This window comes from Mchenga conophoros, linkage group LG11 (genome assembly GCF_057382185.1).
Source record: "Mchenga conophoros isolate Kocher_MC1m ecotype Shallow Benthic linkage group LG11, M_conophoros_male_GT1.1, whole genome shotgun sequence".
In the NCBI taxonomy this organism is placed as follows: domain Eukaryota; kingdom Metazoa; phylum Chordata; class Actinopteri; order Cichliformes; family Cichlidae; genus Mchenga; species Mchenga conophoros.
Genome location: NC_140536.1, coordinates 32,231,661 through 32,238,719, shown reverse-complemented (window position 1 = coordinate 32,238,719; position 7,059 = coordinate 32,231,661).

Genomic DNA, 7,059 nt, shown 5'->3' with positions numbered 1-7,059 from the left:
TTCGGACTTTACGTTTCCCAATTTTGCTTTAAGTTAAAGTTATTTTTTTATTTACATATGGCCTAATAATTATCCTTATTGCTGTTTTAGAGACAGAAAGTTGCAGATTTCTGTCAGAATCTGCAGATTATACAGTACAAATAAAATGTTCACGTTTCTCTAACGTTGTCTTCCCAACAGTTTAACTACATCTACACTGGATGGCCAGGAGGCGTTCACAGACCATGACAGAACTAGAAACAGAGAGAAAATGGGAACCAAAACCTAGCGACTAGAAATCTTAGAATAGAATACACAACAAGAATAAACAAAAACAAAAGATAATATTAAATAACACAAAACACTGAGTCAACAGACTCAGGACCATGACACCGCCAAGAAGCCATCGGGAGTGAGCGGGTACCCAGACCTGAACACCGAGAACCACCAACGCACCGACACTTGAGGGTATCAGCCACCAGCAGGGAGTGTGCTGCCCACCCATTCCTGGGAGGGCCTGAGTAAACATGTTCCCACGGGGGGAAAAAAGTTTGAAGTAGCAGTTTTGGAGTGAAATGTTTTGTTTTCCATGTGATGTTCAGAAATCTTTTACTTTTTTTACTTTGTTACAGACATACGTGTTCCTGTAACTGTTAGAAGCACTTCAAATGAGCCATATTGTTCAAAGGGGCCCAATTGTTGTTTCTCATTTTGTTTTTGTACTTAGGAAAAATGCTAACACCAAATAAAGTTTTGCACATCATTACTCAATTGTGACTTTTTAGTGTTCTATCGAAATTTAAAACGAATATCCTCATGGGGATATCATTTTTCTTGGGAACTACATCAGGTAAAATGATACTTCTTTGTTTTGACACTCATCGGGTCCCAAATAACAAAGAGAAATTAAAAATGCATGCCATGAAGGACTTCGGATCTTAGAAAATTAAACAACAAAGAACAATGTTTACATTGCTCTATGCTCCATATTAATCTATTCCCCTGATTCTTGTCTTTTCATCCACTTCTTCAAGGCTCCTTCGTAAAGATGGTTCCATCAGATTTTTTTCTCCAGTTTAGATGAAAAACAGCAGTCGTGTTATTAGTCTTTAGCTTCTGGCTCATCTATTAAAAAACCCCACTCATATTTACATTTACTATAGCAAAGCCATGAAGGTCATCATGCAATGGATGATATACTAATAATGAACTGCTCTTCATTAACAAAGATCGGAAGATCTGTTTGACTTACTTGCTCCAGGATGTCTGCTTGCACTGAAGGATTACTTAGATCCAGCATTGAGTCCTGTGGGCTGATCCTCAGTTTAATGAAACTCAGCTTGTTCCCTAATATAAACACATGTAAACAGAGTTAGTCTGGATCCTTCATTTTATACATTTCTGTCATGGAGAAAGACAGATATTTTTTTTTCTATTTGAAATATAAATGTTATATAAATTTTCTAGTAAAGAGTTTTACTCACTGCAATCACAGACGAAAGGATGTGTTTCTGTGCATGCCCTGTCTCCCCATTTACCAGAGTTCACCTTCAACATAGCAACACAGGTTTGAGTGCCATCAGTCCAGACAGGCTCGTCTGGGTTCCAGTATCTAAATGAGGAGTCAGTCTGGTCTGACCACTCCCAGGGGTCTCTGAAGAGGCCAACATACACTTCACTGCCATTGGCTACTTGCTGGACTATCTGGTACTCAGCATCATTCCTTAGACTGGTCAGGTCTGTGTAGTGTGCTCTGCAGAAATCACGGGCAGCAGTCCAAACCATGCGTCGTGTGTTAAGGATGTACCGATCTGCACCTTGTTGTCTCGCTGCAAAGTAAAGTAAAATTAGCTTCATTGACTTTTGATTTCCACAAAACAGTTAAAACATTTGCTATGTAGCAATGGTCCTCGGGTTTCAGCCAAGAGAGTGTGCAGTGTGTCCTGTAGTATTCCCGAGAATCAAAGCAAGACAGTTTTTATGTACTGACAAGGTACTGAACTACAGCTTATATTGATAAAAATAATTATTTTTAGATTAAATTTTAAGCCTATCTACAGGGAGCTGACTAAAAAGGATAATTAAGCTTTGACAATAAAAAAAAAGTTGTCTGGAGGTTTCTTCTTGTTTAAAGGGAGTTTTTCCTTCCAACTTTTGCCAAATGCTTTCGCATAGTGGTTCATCTGTATGTTGGTCTTTTCTCTGTGTTATTGTTGGGTCATACAATATGAATGTCTTAAGTTGACTGTAGGTGTTATGTAGTGCTATATAGGCCAAGCAAAGTTTATTTTTAGATAAGATAACTCTTTATAGTCGTCGCACAATCATACATATTATAATAGTACAATGAAACTGAAAAATGGGAAATTGGATAAAGTGCTTTAAAAACAGTAAGTGCTCACCTAAATGCTTAATATTAGGACAGGAAAAAAATATGAAAATTAAATCAAATAAAACACAAAAATAAAAAAATAAATAATAATATAATTATTATTATTATTATTATTATTATTATTATTATTATTATTATTATTATTATTATTATTATTAATAACATATCTGATATATATATATATATATATATATATATATATATATATATATATATATATATATATATATATCTGATATATATATATATCTGATATATCCAGCACTACTCGCTGGAGAGCTTTGCAGTTGTAGGCGGTGCTGTTGCCATACCAGGTGGTGATGCATCCAGTGAGGATGCTCTCAATGGCACAGTGATAGAAGGTCCTGAGGATGCGGGGGCTCATGCCGAATCTTTTCAGTCTCCTGAGAAAGAAGAGGCGCTGCTGCGCCTTCTTCACTGTTTTGTTTGTGTGTACTGACCACGTAAGATCCTCAGCCAGATGTACACCAAGGAACCGGAAGCTGCTCACTCTCTCCACAGCAGCGCCGTTGATGGTGAGATGGTTGTCTTGACACCAGTGGGTCAGGGCGCTGACCTCCTCCCTGTAAGCCGTCTCATCACCGTTGGTGATAAGACCCACCACTGTAGTGTCGTCCGCAAACTTCACAATGATGTTGGAGCTGTTAGTGGCTGTGCAGTCGTAGGTGTAGAGTGAGTACAGGAGAGGGCTCAGTACACACCCCTGTGGAGCACCAGTGTTCAGTGTGATGGGGGATGAGGTGATGCTGCCCAGTCTGACCACCTGGCGTCTGTCAGACAGGAAGCTAAGGATCCAGCTGCAGAGGGAGCTGCTCAGTCCTAGATCCTGCAGTTTCCTGTCCAGCTTCGAGGGAACGATGGTATTGAATGCTGAGCTGTAATCTACAAACAGCATCCTCACATACGTGTCTCTCTTCTCCAGGTGTGACAGGGCAGTGTGTAGTACGTCCTGAGATTTGATTTTCACCCAGGTGTCATCCACGTACCTGAACCAATGACTTGGCTGTGTTCCAAGGTAGGATAGCAAAGCCCTCTTTTCCACTTCTTCCATGTACAAATTGGCCACGATGGGTGAAACTGGGGAGCACATGGCACACCCATGTTTCTGCCTGTAGAACTGACCCTTGTATGTGAAGTAGGTGGAATGAAGACACAGTTCCAAAAGCAAACACACTTGGTCGATGCTAAGAGTGGTCCTGTTGCTGAGGTTGGGGTCATCCTGTAATATCTTACGAACTACCTCCAACGCTTCCATGACTGGGATGCAAGTGAAGAGAGATCTAACATCGTACGAGATCATAGTTTCATCTGCCTCCATAATGACATCTCTCACCTTCTCAACAAAATCCAACGTGTTCTGGATGTGGTGTTCAGAGCTGCCCACCAGCAGGTTGAGGATTGAAGCCAGAAACTTTGAGATGTTATAGGTGACAGAGTTGATCATGCAGACAATCGGTCTTAAAGGTGCACCCTGTTTATGTATCTTCGGTAAACTATACAGACTTGGTGTAGACTCCCCGGGTACAGCCTGTGGTATGAGGTCCGGTCAATAGCCTTGTCTTGTTCTAACTGCTTCAGACAGTCTATCACCCTCTTCCTGTAACCACTTCCTGGATTTTGTTTCAGGGGCTCAAAGTATTTTGGTCACTGTGCAGTGACAAAAATTTCTCATGATAGTCTTTCTGGTTTAGCAATAATGTGCACCTACCCTTATCTGCCGGAAGGATAATAATGTTGTTGTCATTACTAAGTGATGTGAGAAGGGTTTTTCACACTGAAAACGGTATGTCCAGATGAACAGAATCAACTTTTGGAGATCAGATTACAGACATTTTCCAACAACCTTGTGTGGTTTGGAATGTTTGCCTCTAGCCAGGGTCTCAAACTTAAATGAGCTGTGGGCCACTGCTGGCACTGGCATCTCATTGGAGGGCCACTTTAGTGGTCAAGTAGTACAAAACAAGCAAACAAGAAAGCACCTGCAAATATTTCCAAAAATGTAGTGTTTTCTTTGTTTGTTTTTAAATTTCAAATATTGTATAACAAGACAAAACTCCAAACTGTATTTTTCTCACTCTTAACTAACTGAAGCCTTTCGTTGAACTACCAAATAAACAAACTGGTCCTCTCTCTCTGGCCAGACACATGGCAGCACTTCTGCAATAATTATGTTCGTACGTAACAAAATAAAAATGCAGGCATAAGTGTATAAATTAGTTTTTGAGGGCCACTGAAAATTGTTTTCTTTACAAATAACTCTCTCACTGAAATAAGACAGCCAATCCCTCAACATGTTTGCACTCTGTGCTCACAGTGCTCACAGTGGCTTCATATTAAATCATTTTTTGGTTTTTTAGAGAACTTATTTTAACATTGCACTCAACAACAAACAAATCTTCCGTAACAAAAAAAGTCACCTCATGGGCCAAATTGCATTATATTTCTTCACGTCAATACACAGGCCACAAGTAGGGGTGACGTGGATCACAAGTGGCTCCCGGGCCGCGGAGTCCCTGGAGACTTACTCAGGGGTATATTGTGTGGCTTGCATCTGGCATTTTCTTATCTTGTTTTACTTTATAAAAAGTCATATTGTGGAATGAGGATTGAGGAAAATATAAAATATATATCACAATAATAGTCTGATTATGACTGGAGAAGTGTAGTCGGATGGTATCAAAGAGAGGGAAGGTAGTCAGAACTGAGGGGATTGAACTACCAGAAGGCAACATTGCAGACATAGAGGACAGTTACAAGTACCTGGGGATCCCGCAGGCAAATGGGAACCATGAAGAGGCCGCTAGAAAGGCTGCAACCACCAAGTACCTGCAGAGGGTCAGGCAAGTCCTGAGGAGTCAGTTGAATGGAAAGAACAAGATCCGGGCCATCAACACGTACGCCCTGCCCGTGATCAGGTACCCTGCTGGGGTAATAGGCTGGCCAAAGGAGGAGATAGAAGCCACTGACATAAAGACAAGAAAGCTCCTTACCATGCATGGAGGGTTTCACCCCAAGTCCAGCACCCTGAGGCTGTACGCTAAGCGGAAGGAAGGGGGCCGGGGACTGGTGAGTGTCAGCACCATGGTCCAGGATGAGACAAGGAACATCCAAGAATACATTGGGAAGATGGCCCCAACTGACCGAGTGCTCAGTGAATACCTCAGGCAGCAGAAACCCAAGAAAGAGGAGGGAGACGAGGAACCATCATGGAAGGACAGGCCCCTGCACGGTATGTACCACCGGAAGATAGAGGAGGTGGCTGATATCCAGAAATCCTACCAGTGGCTGGACAAAGCTGGACTGAAAGACAGCACAGAGGCACTAATCATGGCAGCACAAGAACAAGCTCTGAGTACAAGATCCATAGAGGCTGGGGTCTATCACACCAGGCAAGACCCCAGGTGCAGGCTGTGTAAAGATGCCCCAGAGACAATCCAGCACATAACAGCAGGGTGCAAGATGCTAGCAGGCAAGGCATACATGGAACGCCATAACCAAGTGGCCGGCATAGTGTACAGGAACATCTGTGCCGAGTATAACCTGGAAGTCCCGAGGTCAAAATGGGAGATGCCCCCAAGGGTGGTGGAGAATGACCGAGCTAAGATCCTGTGGGACTTCCAGATACAGACGGACAAAATGGTGGTGGCTAACCAACCGGACATAGTGGTGGTAGACAAACAGAAGAAGACGGCCGTAGTGATCGATGTAGCGGTTCCGAATGACAGCAATATCAGGAAGAAGGAACACGAGAAGCTGGAGAAATACCAAGGGCTCAGACAAGAGCTCGAGAGGATGTGGAGGGTGAAGGTAAGGGTGGTCCCCGTGGTAATCGGAGCACTAGGTGCGGTGACTCCCAAGCTAGGCGAGTGGCTCCAGCAGATCCCGGGAATAACATCGGAGATCTCTGTCCAGAAGAGCGCAGTCCTGGGAACAGCTAAATGGTAAATGGCCTGTATTTATATAGCGCTTTACTAGTCCCTAAGGACCCCAAAGCGCTTTACATATCCAGTCATCCACCCATTCACGCACACATTCACACACTGGTGATGGCAAGCTACATTGTAGCCACAGCCACCCTGGGGCGCACTGACAGAGGCGAGGCTGCCGGACACTGGCGCCACCGGGCCCTCTGACCACCACCAGTAGGCAACGGGTGAGGTGTCTTGCCCAAGGACACAACGACCGAGACTGTCCAAGCCGGGGCTCGAACCGGCAACCTTCCGATTACAAGGCGAACTCCCAACTCTTGAGCCACGATCGCTAAGATACTGCGCAGGACCCTCAAGCTCCCAGGCCTCTGGTAGAGGACCCGAGCTTGAAGGATAAACCGCCCGCAGGGGCGTGCTGGGTGTTTATATATATATATATATATATATATATAGAGAGAGAGAGAGAGAGAGAGAGAGAGAGATTAGTGCTGTGAATAGATTTAAAAAAAATTAACCTATTCCTCTCACAGTTTTCTGTAATTAATCGCAATTACTTGATCCATAGCCTGGTTGCACTTACATTTTTTCAACTTTATATTTAAGCATGTAACTGTCACGGCGTGGGTCATATAGGGCGGATTGGACAGATTCAACACAGACACCGTATGAACGTGACAAGAATTTATTACAGCAAGTGGCAAAATGTGAATACACAGTGGAGTTTAGTGGCTATATACA